Below are 16,892 nucleotides of genomic sequence, written 5' to 3'. Positions count from 1 at the left end.
CTGATACCAATTGTTAGTCCCACAGACAACCAAGAGGGGGGGGTGAATTGGTTTGATTAAAATCTTAACCAAGTTTATGCACTTTTTCTTTAATGAAAATTTACCTTCCTTTTTAGTAATGATCAACCAAGTAGATTAGAAGACAATAGCAATATTGATCAGAGAAGCAAGTATAGATAAGCAATGAAGATTTTATTAAACAGAAATGTAAAATAGAGAAACAAACCAAGTGTCTACCAAGCTTTACCCAAACTTGAAGACCAAACACTAGGAAGAGCAACTTCTCTTTGATGAACAAAGATCAACTAGATGTACAATGGAGGGAGCACTTCCTCCTTGCCCTAAGCCTCACTTAGTCAAGCTAGAAAGTTTTACAATCACTCAGAAAACCCTCAACAAAGCTACACTAAAGATCCTTTCAACCACAAAAGAAATGCTCAACAGAAATTCACACCACTTTAAAACAAATCTGCTTTGGAGACTATTTTCTAGCTAAAATATCTCACTAGATCTTGTAAACAAAGTGTGCAAAAGTCCCTACTTCGTTCAGACCAGTTTGATTTTAAAGGGAACCAGAAATGGGCTTCATCAATGCTTCCAACGGATAGAAGGCAGCTGAAGAGTCAACTAGCCGTTGGGCTGTCGGACGTCCGACGATCGAATCATCGTCCGAACCAATCGTCCGATGATAGCCAAGTTGAGGTTCGGACGTCCGATAAGTTCTTTGTCGTCCGACAGCACAGCGTCCGACCTTGGGCCGAGAGCTAGCAAGTTATCTTGAAATTTTTCGGACGTCCGATGCGATTGATTAGCGTCCGATGGCAAGCGTCCGATCCTTCCGGACGTCCGATGCTTCTATGTGAGCGTCCGACGGTGCTTCCTTCCTGATGTTCTTCATCCTTTCGGACGTCCGACAGTTTCCTTTCGGCCGTCCGACCTGATTGTCCTGTTTTTGCTTCACATTTTGGTTGTTTTGCTTTTGATGACATATTTGAACCTGATTCTTGGATAGACAAAAACACTTGTTTTTGAGGAAGGTTAGATAAACATTTCAAAGTGCCAAGAATGACACACTTAAAAGACAATATCTTTGATCGGAACAAAACAATGACTAAATTCATTTATATTATTTCAATCTTGTTTGCCACATCCAAAGCATCGTAGTCTGGAGTCAATCAAACATATGCTTTCTTTGTTCCATCAGGCCTGATCAAAGTGTTCACTTTCTTGGACTGTATTTCAAGGAACTTTTGTGATCATCAAAACCAAGAATAACAGATACTTATGTGGTTGACGGAGTGTCAACGTGAGATGTGATCAAGACTTCGACTCGACTACGTGGAATTTAGCTCCTGAGAGCTACAGTATCCTTGAATTGTTTCTGTTTATTTTTCCTATTCGAAATGTGAATTATTCGAATTTGATAGCCTTACCTACAATGTAATTGTTGTTGCTACTTGGATTATGTGTTTGCATGTGTGTTTTCTTGGCCTCACTGAGTATTGGCTCATCCTATTAGTTTGTTTTCCTTAACAGGTTGGATTGGAAGATTTTGGTAAAGCCGACTAGATTATACTTTTGATTGGAATCGGGGCTGTAAATGTGTAGTCGACTTTTAATGGTTGCATTTTGGAACTTGATGTATCTTTTGTGAACATGATGTAAGATTTAAATATTTAGTTAAGGAAGCGACTTTTCTTTATTTTGACTCGTACTATTTGGTATGTATCGTTAAGTTCGATTTGATTTGTCTTGAGTCCTGGCGAGAGCTGGGCAGGCGTCCCGCGGATACCTTTGGGTTCGCCCTTGGGAGAAGTGGGGGGCGTCATAGTTGGTATCAGAGCTTAGGCTTCAGATCTTTGTAGTGTATTCTAAGTTTGAAAGTTTAGGATGCCGGACTGTGGGACTGGTTTGAAAGTTAAGTGACCACTTGTAGGAAAAAAAAAAAATCAGAGCCGCTTCGCGTGGTATTTGCGCGGGGTGAGATTGGGCCAAATGGTATTATGGTCCTTATCATATGAATGAGTAAAGGCTTAAGTATTCTTTTAGAATGTAAGCTGTGAATCATGAATGTGATAGGTATAAATATTTTATCGTAATACTTGGGGAAAGACTAGATATGTATGTTGGGTAGGAATCTTAAATATGGTGATTTACTCTTGGGACTGGCCAGCTCGAGATGTGAATTATCTTATTTCGAATTCTTGTACCCGAGTAATTAAGAGTTGAGGGCAATGCTAAAAACTTAAGATCTCCATTTGCGAAGAACAAGAACGGACTAATGTTTTGTGAGAACAAGTGCAGGAGGTCAACGGATGTCCAGTTCATATAGTAAGAGAAATGAGACATCCGGCGCAGAATATTTTAACTGAGTGTGGGACAATATTCACTAGAGAGAAGTAGAATGTAGTTGAGCCTAAGAGAGAGAGAGATAGAGAAAGATTGATGGATGGTCCTATGTAACTCAATAGGATCCAATTGTTTGATATGAGTTGGAAATGAACGAGAAAAAAAAAATTTAGCCCCTTTTGACTGATGTAGTTAGATTTAGCTGGGGTGATGCTAGTGTTGAGGCCATTACATTTTTTTTTGTATGACTGTGTGGCCTACTTTTGAGGCACTTCACTTTACTTTAGTCGTATGTGATTAAAAGTACTCTTGTGGCATCTGTGTGCTATATTTTTGTAACTACCCCATGACTTGCTAATTGTATGAACTTGATATGCTAATTAATGTAAATTATTGTTAATTCCAATGTTTTCTTGAGTGGTTCCTGCTTTTGTTATGCATCGCATAATTTATTTATTTCTTGCACTAGGCACGCCTAGGTCATGGAAGGACTAAGAGGTGGTCGAGGTCGTGGGCGAGGGACTAGACAGGCCCAACCTCAAAGGGGTGACCAGGGATCGGCAACTGCACCGATCCAAGGTCAGGAAAATATCGAGGGTAATCAAGTGGCTACTGCCATTAATAGGATGACTGATATCCTAGAGCGTTTGGCTGATAGACAGGACCCTGGACCGTTCAACCAACCTGGGGGTCAGGAAAGAGGAGTGGATAGAGCCTTAGAGAGATTCTTGAAATTTAACCCGCCTAAGTTTCTTGGCGAACCTGATCCTGAGGTGGCGGAGAATTGGTTGGAAAGGATGACCAACATATTCGCTGCTTTAGATTACACTGAGGATAGGCGAGTGAATTTCGCTGCTTTCCAATTTGAGGGAGTAGCCCGTGCTTGGTGGGATATGATAAAAGGAAAATGGGAGAGAACTCAAACCCCTTGGACTTGGGAGAATTTCACAAGGGAATTTAATGAGAAATTTCTTCCGCCCTTAATCCAAGAGAAAAGGGAGGATGAATTCATCAAGTTGAAACAAGGAACCCTTAGTGTAGCGGAGTACGAGGGAAAGTTCACTAAGCTTTCTAAGTACGCTCCTGAATTGGTGATTAATGAACGGAGGAGGATTAGACGGTTCGTGCAGGGACTTAATGTAGAAATCCATGAGGGTTTGGCTGCAGCCCAAATCTCTACGTTCACTGAAGTCTTAGAAAAAGCACAGAGAGTCGAGAGTGCAAGGCTGCAAGTTAGAGACTTTCATGCTAAGAAGAGGGGCACTTCTAGTAACCCTTCGGGACAGGCAGATAAGAGTGCCCCACCTTTTAAAAAAGGAAAAGGAACGGGTGGAGTGGAGATATCTAACATGCCAAAAGGGACTCAATCAAGAGGAGATCGCAATGGACGAGGTCAATCGAGAGGGACACCTCCAAGTGGTCAATCTGTGGCTCCCCAAGTCGTTTGTGGTTATTGTGGCAAGCTCAACCATACGGACAATGATTGTTTTAGGAAACAAGGGAAGTGCTTGTATTGTGGTAGTACCGAGCACCAGATATCGAAATGCCCGACCGTACCAAAAGAAGGCGGTAGTACCCAAAGGCCTGAAAAGTCAGCCGCTAAGCAGCCTAGTGTTGGAGGAAGTCGATCTAATGCACCAGCTAGGGTTTATGCATTAGGCTATCAACATGTTTCCGATTCTACTAAAGTCATTGGAGGTATGATTCTTTCTTTTATTTGTCTATCTAAGGTTCTCAGTGACCTAGTACCGTACACACTTTTTGCAAAACCCTAAATTCATAAGATAGAATCAAAGTTTGACTACTAATTGGGTAAATAGAAATTGTGATATATGGATCGGAGGGTGTAAGTTAGTGATTAATTTGAAAGGCATGACTCTTAAGGGGTATGACTATTATCCGAAGTGTGAATTTCGAGGACGAAATTCTTTTAAGGAGGGGAGGATGTGAGGACCCGAAATTTTTTTATTTTATTTTATCGAATATTAGTAGTTTGTTTAAATATTTATTTACTCATTTTTCTCCAAATTATTTATTTCGATCATTTAAAATTCATTTATATGGAACGACGCCTCTTTTATATTTTTAAAAGCGTTTTGTTGGAAAAATTCACTTTTCGAAAACTCGTTTAGTTCGGAACAACGAGTGCACGTTTTTCGAGACTATATTTGAATCGAGAGTGTATTAATATTGGAGAATTAAGAACGATCAATAATAGATTAAGAAAGGTTAATTGAGGAATTAATACTCAATTCACGTGAGGACTCGTAAAATTATTATTTTTAAACCCCTAATTTTGGCTCAATTAATTATCTATTTGGATTTTTGCCCCGAATATTATTTTCTATCCTTATTAGACCTAAATATATGGTTTTATAGCTTCGTTATATTTTTAAAGTGTCTCGTTTCAAAAATTATTTTCTTAGAAGCTTGTTTAGTGAAAAAGTGAAAACGTGTCTGAAAACTTTAGCCAATTAGGAGTACAATAAGCTCAAAAATTTAAGACATATACAATGGTCCTAAAATAGGCAATTTTAGGTTTAAATATTGAAGTGATAGTTAGTGGTAAGATCGTTATAAGAATTTCTCAAAGGTTTCAATTTTTATTGCGCCTAAATTAGAAATACGTGTTTCACGTGCGCGCTTAATTGAGGGACTTTGGACAATTATTTTGGAACAATTAAGAATGAATAATATTTATATAAATGTAAGTGTCCTAGAGGTTTAGTGCACTAGTGCAACAAACGTGAGAGAAATCGAACACAAAACGCGCGCGTAGGGCACTAGTTGCAATTAAAATTTTACGTACTTAAAATATTAGACGTCAAGCGTCTTTTGTACGCAAAGGCATCCGAATCACATTTCATTTCTGCTACTGCAATGGACGGATAGCACAGCCGCAGCTCTTCACCATTTCCTTCTACAAATCTCACAAAAATCACAACCAAACCTCCATAGATTCAACCAAAACTTCACATACACTTAGCTCTACACTTGGACAACACATTAAGCTGAAAAGGGGAGGACCTTTCACGGTTTCTTCAGGCTTCAAAAGGACCGAATCTCTGTCTTAAACATCAACTAAGAGTAAGTCTTAATCTAGCCTTCTAACTTTGATTTTTGGAAGTCTAGTATATCTTTTAGCTCTTGATCTCTTATGGATTGTTGTGGATGTTGGAAAATTGTTAAATGTGGGCTCTATGAACTCCCACTTTGGGTTGATGGCTGTGATGATGTTTGATGATGGTTTTATTGCTGAATTAGAGCTTAAGGAAGTAGATTAAAGGTGCATTGTTGCCAGAAACGTTATTGAACTCTTGAAGCAAAAAGTTCCCATTTTACCCCTGCTCTGTTCGGTCACTTTAATGCAGAAATTTGAGGATTTAATGGCTTGATTGTGTTGTTTATATGTTGTAGTAGTTGTGTAAAAATTTTCATTGAAAAATACTGAGTTTTGGTGGGTCAAACGAATTTATTTCAAAAACTAGTAATCTGGAAAACGGTTTCGTCGTAACCCAGACCAGTGTTTGTATTTCGTCCATAACTCCGTACTCCGACGTCAAAATCAAGTGCCGCTAGTGGCATTTGAAACTAGACGTTCCCATGTTTCCAACGGTGTATAATACACATTCTGGTTTCATGTGTGTGAGCCACACCATTCATCTGAAGTCGGCTGTCCTGTTTCTCCGTTCTGCCGAAATGATTTGATGATGCTGCAACTTTAGGCTTAATTTCGAGCTAGTTGCATGCTGAAACTTAAAACGACTTCTTCTGTGAAATCACAGCCCTATGAATTTATTTTCTAACACTATCAACCATGCTCAAATCTGAGTTAAATTGAGTGAGTTATGATCAAAATACGGTGACTGTTTTGTTCTTGAAAGCCTTGGATTTGGACAGATTTGACGTGACATTTGTGGTGGTCTTACTAAATGAATTTCTTGATGCTAAACACCTACCAAATGTACCATGAATGTTTCTTAAACTTTCTTTTCACATATGAACCATGATTGGAGGATTTTCTTAGCCAAACGATTGGATTTGGGAAGAAAAGGATTAAGGGCAGATTGCCTTGAGAATTTTTCCAAACTTTGGTTGATTGGTTAACCACCTTTCCGAAGGTATTTTTCCACGAAATTTGATAGAGAGATACCCTTCATATAGGAGTATTATACTACAAAATTTGGTATCAATCCAAGTCCGTTTCGACACTTAACTAAAGGTCCAAAGTCGGAACCAAATCTGGAAATTTGTTAACAGTCTTGAAATTTACCCAACTTTGAGCTACCATATCTTGGTGCTCGAAACTCCGATCGAGGCCCTAAACGTTACTTGCACCTCTAATTGAGCTACAAATTTCAAGGGCTGGTTTGCAACGAGTGAATTCTGCTGAATTTTCAAAGTTAGCGAAAAACCAACCCCGGCTCAATCCTGGGTGATTTGGAACAGTAACTTTAAGCTCATTTTTGAACACCTTCCACTTAGATTCATGGAAAAGTGTCTTCTAAGAACTTTTAGTACTTTGGAAGAGATTTCCAACGGTACCAAGTTTTCCAATTTTCGAAATGTGGAATCTGAGATACGATTTTTTCAAAATATCGTATCAAAACTGAAATTTTCTGAATTTCAAGGAAATGGAGTTTTTCAAGTATTCCTTATTCCTTCGATAATACTTGAACATTTATGCTTGATTTCCAAGATAACAAAACTCGATTGCTCTTGTACATTAAGAAACTCCACTTGAACCTCGATTTACTAGTAATTGAGGTTCATTTTCATGAAATTTCCCCAGATTGTACTAGTGCACAATCTTCCTTGATAATTGGGATGTGTGAATGATAATTCACTATTAAATGCTCAGGCGCTCAAGAGGACCTTCCAGAGGATCTCACGGGAGACGCCTAAACCATCATTTGAACTCGCTACTTGAATCACTGTGAGTGTCAAGTGCATGAACTTGTTGTTAAGTGGTTATCTGTTTCTTATCCGTTATGTAAATTTGAAATTTTGAGACGAGGGTGTACTTTATCGCACTCGTTCTCTTTCAAATGAAATTATATTCGAATTTTGCTATGTGAATTCGTATCCAACTTGTACATGGTAATGTGGATGTGATTTGTACTTGTGATTCGTATATGTGATCCGTATTTGTGATTCCTATTTGGAATCGTCGATTTGAGCGTTGCTCATCGACTTATATTCGTATTCGTATTCATATTCGGGGGACGCCCAAAACTCGTTGGCTAACTTTGCGAATCGAGCCAGCATGGGCTTGGTCGATAAGCTTAGCAAACCATGAGATATTCGTAGAGCATGATCTATTGGAGAGATCTTGCTCGGCATTACTCGTGCAGTATTGCCATGATATACTCGAGTATTATCAAAAACTTTGATGAGCGGGCCCGGTAAGGGGGTGTAACGGTGACGGGATTCGAAGAAAAGTGGTGTATCTACGGATTTGATACTTATGTGGTTGACGGAGTGTCAACGTGAGATGTGATCAAGACTTCGACTCGACTACGTGGAATTTAGCTCCTGAGAGCTACAGTATCCTTGAATTGTTTCTGTTTATTTTTCCTATTCGAAATGTGAATTATTCGAATTTGATAGCCTTACCTACAATGTAATTGTTGTTGCTACTTGGATTATGTGTTTGCATGTGTGTTTTCTTGGCCTCACTGAGTATTGGCTCATCCTATTAGTTTGTTTTCCTTAACAGGTTGGATTGGAAGATTTTGGTAAAGCCGACTAGATTATACTTTTGATTGGAATCGGGGCTGTAAATGTGTAGTCGACTTTTAATGGTTGCATTTTGGAACTTGATGTATCTTTTGTGAACATGATGTAAGATTTAAATATTTAGTTAAGGAAGCGACTTTTCTTTATTTTGACTCGTAGTATTTGGTATGTATCGTTAAGTTCGATTTGATTTGTCTTGAGTCCTGGCGAGAGCTGGGCAGGCGTCCCGCGGATACCCTTGGGTTCGCCCTTGGGAGAAGTGGGGGGCGTCACAAAACCATAATTGAACTACACGCACATACCAGTAACAACTTTTAAAGAAAAATGAAATCACTTGCACAAATAACATTATCACCATACAAGTCAAACATAAACTAGATTTCATCAGATCATAACACAAGTTACAGTCAAGTAAAGTACATACCAAGTCAAAGTTAGTAAACAAAAGTAAATAGGTGGGTAACAAAAGTACATTCATCTCCAAGGCACAAACACTTAAGTTCTACTCCCATCGTCCCACTACAAAAAATCACAAGTAGTGCTTCACTAAATTAATTGGAACTAGATGATTCCCGGTCCCTAACACGTTCAACTTCATTCCCAACACCAGGATCTTCTGGGCTACGATCTTCTCCACCAGCCGCTCTTAATTATTGGGCCATTTTGGCCAAACGATTATTGGTTTCCTGTAACTATTCACGTGAATTATCGGTTCATTCATATTTCCCCACAAATGGAGATCTCAAATCCTTAGGATTTCCCTCAACTCTTAGATACTCGGGTACAAGAATCCAAAACAAGGTAATTCACAACTCGAGCCGGCCGGTCCCAAGAGTAAATCACGACATTCGAGATTTCTACCCAACATACATATCTAATTTTCTCCAAGTATCAAGATAATGGTTTTATACCTATCACATCCATGATCCATAGTTTTACTCTAGAAGAGCATTTAACCATTTTCTCATTCACATCATAGGGACCATAGCACCACTTGGTCCAAACTCATCCCGCGCAGATACCACGCGAAGCAGTTCTGATTTTCATCCCTACAAGCGGTTACTTAACTTTCAAACCAATCCCACAGTCCGGCATTCTAACTTTTTAGCTTAGGATACACTACAAAGATCTGAAACCTAAACTCTGATACCAACTGTGATGCCCCCAATTCTCCCAAAGGCGAACCCAAGGGTATCGGCGGGACGCCTGCCCAGCTCTCGCCAAGACTCGGTACAATCCATAATTCAAAAGTAGGAATGCTTCAAATAACTTCAATATATATATTTAAAGTACTCCAAAACACTTCATACTTACAATTAGTCTGTGACAGCCCCACCTCCCCCTAAGGCGAACCAGAGGGTTCGGCGGGCCGCCTGCCCAGCTCTCGTCGGGACTCAGTCGTTCACTACATTCCTCAAACAGATTACAAGATAAAACTCAAATATTACATCAAATTCTCCAATAAATAATTACATATCAAAAGCGAAGCGGAAACAATTCCCCAAACTATACATAAAATGATCCCAAATCCAAACTGTACAAGACATAGGCCATCCAATCACGTGCACAAGTACTACAAGTCCTTCCTTCGCCTTGAGCCCTGTGGAGGGGAATAAAATATTTTTGGGGTGAGCTAGAAGCTCAGCGAGTAACCAGTAAAATCATTGAACAAATATATTTCACAATGTTGCATTTCGATCATTTCGATGATGTCATGATTCAGAGATCAAATGTACGTTTAGTGCTCTCGTGAGCCGGTGAAATCACAGCACTTGAACACCCAACGCTCAAATAGATCATTTAACATTAACATTAACATTAGGAGGGAGCCCCTTTTTGAGCTCCGGAGCCATTTGCTCCGTCATGTCACGAACACGACGAAAATGGTGGAGACGTTGGTGTCCAGCACAAGACTTTCCCAAAACTCATTGAAGCCAAATCATGTCATGAATTCACATGCAAGCACGCATGAGATGCAATCGAGTACATAATGCAAGAAATATTTCACAAGTACTTTGGAAATAGTTTAGGGTCACTCACCTCCACGGCTCCGAAATCATCCAGCATATAACATTGCCTTGCTCAAATCCAAGTCTTAGATCACAAACTCAATGCAAACAAGTCCCTTCAAAATTCGGACAGCACTTCCCCTGAATTTGTTAACTTTTCCAGCCATCATGGCTTCATTATTTCCTCATTCCATCCCAAAGGTACATACACAACAACAAGTTCATCCAATAGCCATTCAGCAAGCTCCAAGTAGTACTAGTACAAGTCAAGCTAGGGAAAAGTCCGGAAATGAAAGTTAAGCTCAAAACCAGAAAAACAGTTTTGACGTCATTTTGCGGTAATGGCACCAATGGCACTACGATGGTTGGATGAAGGTGAAAGATACACCGTTTCGAAGCTAAGAGACAGGGTTACAATATTGCAGAAGGTCACTCAACCCAGTTTCGAGTGTAACCAGGTCAAAAATGCAAGAAACTATACCAAAATCACAAAAACAGATTCACAGAACGCATTCTAGCGGAAACATCATAAAACAGGCTATCCAAGTCCAAATCCAGAAATTCCAAAACCAGATGAAAGCTAAGAAACAGGGATAAATTTCATCAGAAGGCCTCAACAACCAATTCGGAAGAAATTCCAGCCAAAACAACCAATTACAGGCGCAATTCTTACATTCGGGTAAAACCAGAACAACAATTGTAATTTTGATTTTTCTCATTTTACACTGCTCAGATTGACCTGAAATTTTGTAGACACCTCTAAAATGTCATTCCCTACAACTTTCATGTTTTAAGCCAAGGCCAATTCGGCCTCTATCTATGAGCTAAAAATTCGGACAGAATGAAGAACATTGAAACCTAGTTTTCCACTTTTCCTTCCAAAACAGAAATTGATTGTAATTAATCACTTTTTCCACCTCCTAGAGTCATTAAACATCATTTCCAATCATCATACATGACCCCATAATCATATCCATATGAAAACTGAAAAATCCCCAAAAATTATAAAACTTCACCAATTCAACCAAAATCAAGATATAATCCATAAAAGTGCATCTTTTACCAGCACCAATCATGAATTGAACATCAATTAAGGGAGGAGAGTGGTTCTTCACAACTCACCTTAGCCATACAAGAGATAGAGCAACAAATCACCTTAGCTTTCCAAACAACTCCACAAAACACCTCAAGACCACTTAGCAAAGAGATTTTATGGAATGATTTGGAGTTTTATTGGTTGGATTTGAAGATTGAGCAAGAAATAGAAGGAAGAAATTGAGAGCTTTTCTTTCATTCTTGAGCAAGAACATTCGGCCAAGAAACTTGCAAAATGAAGCTTATTTTGATCAATTTTTTTGTATTTATTTGGTAAAGGTAAAGGTAAAGTCAAATGGTCAAAGTCCAAGATTAAATCACAAGGTGACACTTGTCACCTTTTTGGTTTAAAACTTATCTTTTTGTCTCTCCAATACAAATATCTTAACACTTTGTAAAATAATATCACTTAACACAAAATTCCAACAAGTTGTCAAAAATATAATGCATTTACCGCACTAGCGGGTCCCACGTCCAAAATACGCTCTTAATTTCTCAAAAACTAACCGATACCAGAAAAATCATTTTAAAACTATCTTTGCTCATAAACTTTATCTGGGGAATTTTTCTAATAAAGAAAATGTAGAAAAGGCGGGCGATTAAATAAAATAAACCCTAGAAAATTAGAACATTTTCGGGTTCTCACACTCATTCTTTTCGGGGCGTCACATAGTCAACTCCCAAGTTTAATACAACCCAAAAGAATATTTACTACAGCCATCTGCTGTAATACAACTTAAAGTTTTCCTCAAAGAAAAATAATCTAGCACTATTCACGAGCACTCTTGGTTTCGAACCCTGTTAAGGAAAATAAAAGCGTGGAATGAGCTACACAGCCCAGTAAGGTTCCAAGACACTCTAGCAGTTCTAATAAATCCAGTAATTTGAGCATACCCAATGTATGATTTAAGGTTGCACATTGGCATATTAACATGAGACAGTTATCATTGTACGAGTAATTTGAGCATATCACAGGTATGGCTCAGGGTCGCACGTTGGCACATTAGCATGAAATAGTTATCATTACGTAAAATAAACACACATTGAAGGATACGGTGTTCCAGTGGAACCAATTCGGTCAACTGCACCTTATAACTTCAGAATCCCCTTGGTTTTGTCTGGTCATCACCTTATCCCTCCAGTGGTAGTACTCGAGTATACCGAAACGGTATCTCAGGGTTCCAACCTACCCGACCTAATCCAGTCCTGACTCGAGTAGGTCAGTAATGAAGGGCAGGGCCCAGTTCAGCTTAGAGCTTACAACAACCACAAGTAATCAAGTAAATCGGTAAACGGTAAAAATTTATCAATTTTGTAGGTCGAGTGAGATGAAGTACACACTCGCCGTAAAACTATGGAAAAGTTCATGTGAACACGTAATTTACGATAATCACATAATCAAGTAGTCAAGTAATCAGGTAAGCAGGTAATCAAGTAAATAATCAGGTAAACAGTGAGCGGTAAACGGTAAACGGTAGATGGTAAACAGCAAATAATCTCGGTTAACAGTAAGATTTATCATTTTAGTAGGTCGAGTGAGATAAAGTACACACTCGCCTTAAAATGGTGGCAATTTCATATGAACACGTAATTTACGATAATCAAATAATCAAGTAAGCAGGTAATAAAGTAAATTGGTAAACAGTAAGTAATCACAGTTAATAGGTAGACATTCAACATTTTAGTAGCCCGCCCATTGGCCGTTTTCCACTTTTTCCACTTAAGAGTCGAGGAGATTCACTCCAATCGACTTATGCAGTCATAGCATAATCAATCATTGAAACACTTCACGTAAATATGCATTTCAAGTATTTCATGTCGAATAATTCAAGTACATTTTACTTAAGTGAGAACGAGTGCGGTAAGGTACACACTCGACTCAAAATGGTGGAAAAGTCCGTAGAAACAATTATCGGTAGCATTTAACAATTAAACACATAATGACCATGGAGTAAACATGTCATAAAACTATTCGAATCACGTATTCCTATATGGAACACTCACCAATCAAAATAAGTGAGTAAAGAAAGTCGTCAATGATCCACTTCGGGATTCTCTTCGAGACCTTCTTGATCGCCTGAAGAAAAGTAACCAATAATCACCCTCACAATTTCACAAATTCTTTATCAAACAAGAAAGAATGCATACTTGCTTTAGAATTCAAGTCAATGTCTTTATAAGGGTTTTATTTTATCGAAAGTTAAGATTCAAAAGTGTGGATTTTAAAGTTACTAAGGAAACTCATATCCTCCACAAAATCGGGTTCAAAACGATAGATTAATATCAAGATAAGAAGTCAAGTTTCCAAAATTTCATTTTCAAAAAAATTGGCAAATTTCGGCTTTGTGCATCAAATTTAAAAAAATCATATCTTGCACTCAGTAGGTCGAAAAATGGAAAATCTTATACCGTTGGAATTTTGTTTCAAAGTACTAAAAGTTCCTAGAAGACATATTTCTAAGATTCAAATTGGAAAACAATCATTTCTGAGCTCAAAGAGGCTGATCTGAACAGGCAAGACAGTTTTAGTCATGTTTTTCAGCAAAATTTGGAAATTCGGCAAAATTCACAAGAAGTGAACTGGCCTCCGAAATTGGTACCTCAATTAGAATTCCAATCAAGGTTTAAAACACAACAAATGGAACTGAAATCAGAGTTTTTAGTGTCAAAATATAGCAGCTCAAAGTTGGTCGCAATTTATAAACTGTTCTGTCATTTTTCAGGTTTGAAAGGCTATCTTTGAAGTATTAGTTGGCCATCGATTTGGCATTGGAAGTACACCAAACTTGATACACTAAGTCTTCCATGTGTGAACAACATTTCTACCAAGTTTCATGCAAAAACTCCCACGGGAAGGCAGTCATTAAAACAACTAAAGTTCAAGAAATATTCCAAGGCTAGACTACCTTCTCACGTCTCCTTCCTTTTTAAAAGCTTTCTTCCACACAATCAACTTCAATTAATTCAAGTATTTAAACTAATGTTCCATAAACATCCAATAAGAAATTTAGAAGTAATTGACATCAAGGTTTTCGAAATATAACTTCCCAAATCAGATTTGACCATTTGGCCAAGAGAAAAGGAAAAGTTTTCCAGATTCGAAGAGTAACTTTGGGACATCATTTGTATATCGAAATGATCTTAGATTGAAACCAATTTTGGTACACTAAAACTTCCATATATGAACTATATCTCTACCAAATTTCACATAAAAACTCATGTGGAAAGGTAGTTAACAAAATGACCGAAGTTTGTAAAATTTTCAAAGCAAATCTGCCAACTCAAGCTTCTCTTTCATTTTCAAACACTTTGTATCATGAAATCAGTCCAATTTGGTTCATTTGTGAAACCAGTGTTCTAGAAACATTTGATAAGTACTTGGCAAATAATAGACATCAAGAATTTCGAAACAAAACCTCCCACATCAAGCTAAACCTGTCGGCCAGCATGAAGGAAGGGATTTTTCTAGATTTCCAGCTTTATCACATTTTCAAAATCAGGCCATAACTCACTCAATTCAAATTAGAATTGAGCATGGTTGGTGGCGTTGGAAATTAAATTCAAAAGGCTACAATTTCTCATAAGGAATTGTTTTAAATTTCTATCCACAACTAGCTCATATTTGAGCATCAACTCACTGCTTAAAACAGCACTTCCAGTAAAATGAGAAACAGAACAGGCAACTTTACAAGGTTGGTACGGATCACTCAAGTGGAATCAGGGTCTACATTTTATACCGTTGGAAAACTGGGAATGTCTAATTTCCATTGCAGCAAACGACACTCGATTCTGACATCGGAGTAAAATGTTATGACCGAAACAAAAACACTGCCAGAGTACACTGGACACCCGTTTCCAGTTTTGATGAATTTTTGAAATCACAACATTTGGCCAACCAAATCACGTAATTTTTTGTGGAAACCTTCCACACAGACCATAGAACATATATACATCATAAACAAGTCAATTGAATCTCAAAATAATGCTCTAAGGGTCATGGCATTGACAGGGGCAAAAACGAAAAAATTCCCCTCTTCACTTCCTTTGAATTTCCATCTACAATATCACTTATTTCTACTAAATTAAGCACTAATCCAACATTAATAATATCAAAACTCATCAAATCAGTCCATGAAGCCATAGTGGGAGTTCATAGAACCCACACAACAAATTTCCAACATAAATAATGTTACCCACATTAATATATGAGCTTATACGTGCAAGATATCTTCTATGAACCAAGAATTGAAAGGTTGATCGTTGATTACCTTTGTTGGTGACTCAAGCAGAAATTTTTGGCCCTTGATAGCTAAAGAAAACCATGGAAAGCAAGCTCTTTTCCTAGCTTAGGTTGTTCACCAAGTGTTTAGCAAGTTGTACGTAAAATTTGAGGTGATTTGGTGATGATATGAAGGTGAAATGAAGAAGAAATGTGGGCTTCTTTTCTTCCTCCTTTGGCTGCTGGAATGAGAGAGAGAAAGGAGAGTGTTTGGGCTGTAATGAAGCTTCCTTGAGAAGCTTTAATGTGTGGCTCCAAATTGTGCAAAAGTAAACTCTCTCCCCGCGCGCGCTTGTTTTTCGTGCTCGATTCCTCTCGAGTTTATTTCACCAGTGCACTAAACCTCTAATGCACTTTTATTCATACTATTATTATTCACTCTTAAGGGTCTAAAAATAAGGGTCTAAAGTCCCTCAATTAATCGCGCGCGTAGAACGCGTAGTTCCGATTTGTGCGCGGTAAAGTGGAATCTCCAATAATTTCTTATGACGATAATATAACTAACTAATACTTGAACACTTAAACATAAAAATACCTATTTTAAGACTAATGTACAAGTCTCCAATTTCCCAAACTCATAGTACTCTCAAATCGGTTATTGTCTCCAAACGCGCATTCACTATTCTCACTTAACGAGCTTCCAAAAATTAAATTTGGAAACAAATCATTTTAAAAATATATGCAAGTCATAAATCCATGTAATTGGGTCTAAAAGGGTTGAAATAAAATATTTGGAGTAAACGGGCAATTAAATATATTAATAAGCTAGTAATAGGAATTTAAAATAAGTAAATTTTTCCGAGTCCTCACAATTTGGGTCCCCAAAAAATCGATGAGATAACATCTCTAATCGACTGAATCAAAGTAAAAGTACGGAGACGGGAATGAGAGGCACCTCCCATTCATATTGAGTGTGGTATATGCTGCCGCTCAACACTTATAAGTCAAGTACAAGTATATCAAATCAATTGCTATAATAAACAAGTATATATCATATTAGGGCAAGTGCGATAATGTACGCTCTTGCCCGATTAAACAAATTACACATCATTAAATCACATTGGTCAAGTATTGAAAATAAATATCCAGTTCAATCAGGTATTTGGAAGCACTCACCAAAGATTTAGTGCTTCTTCAATTCACGTTCAGGTATTACTCCTTGTGTGGAGTTCAAATTTGCGATAAAATATCATTTAAGAGTTGAAAATCAACTAGGGCTCGAAACTTAAGAGTGTCGCTTAAAGAAAATCAAGTAACTGAAACTCATTTAGGTAGTATTCATGCTCGCTCTTAAAACTTTGAAACTTTGAAGCGATTAAACTTTGAAATCACCATTTGAATCGAAGTGACAAGAAAAACGTACTTCTATTAGTCGTTACTTTCATTTTCCAAGGGTACAAGTTTCGGCCGAATTCTAACTT

The 16,892-nt window shown here is 37.9% G+C and overlaps 2 long non-coding RNA genes across 2 annotated transcripts in view; both read left to right on the top strand.

Moving 5' to 3' along the window:
* Nucleotides 1-1,702, top strand: part of LOC113766982 — a 20,134-nt gene extending 18,432 nt beyond the window's left edge. The window contains exon 2 of the long non-coding RNA XR_003467834.1: nt 1,537-1,702. This is a non-coding gene — a long non-coding RNA (uncharacterized LOC113766982). The remainder of the gene's footprint in view (nt 1-1,536) is intronic.
* Nucleotides 1,703-5,391: 3,689 nt separating this feature from the next.
* On the top strand, nt 5,392-8,234 carry LOC113766981. Its single transcript, XR_003467833.1, has 2 exons — nt 5,392-5,436; nt 8,069-8,234. It is a non-coding gene; the product is annotated as an uncharacterized LOC113766981 (long non-coding RNA).
* Nucleotides 8,235-16,892: the final 8,658 nt, after the last annotated feature.

The sequence above is a fragment of the Coffea eugenioides genome, chromosome 3 (genome assembly GCF_003713205.1).
Source record: "Coffea eugenioides isolate CCC68of chromosome 3, Ceug_1.0, whole genome shotgun sequence".
Classification (NCBI taxonomy): Eukaryota; Viridiplantae; Streptophyta; class Magnoliopsida; order Gentianales; family Rubiaceae; genus Coffea; species Coffea eugenioides.
The sequence above is the reverse complement of the archived record's forward strand: the minus strand, read 5'-3'. Positions and strand labels throughout refer to the sequence as shown.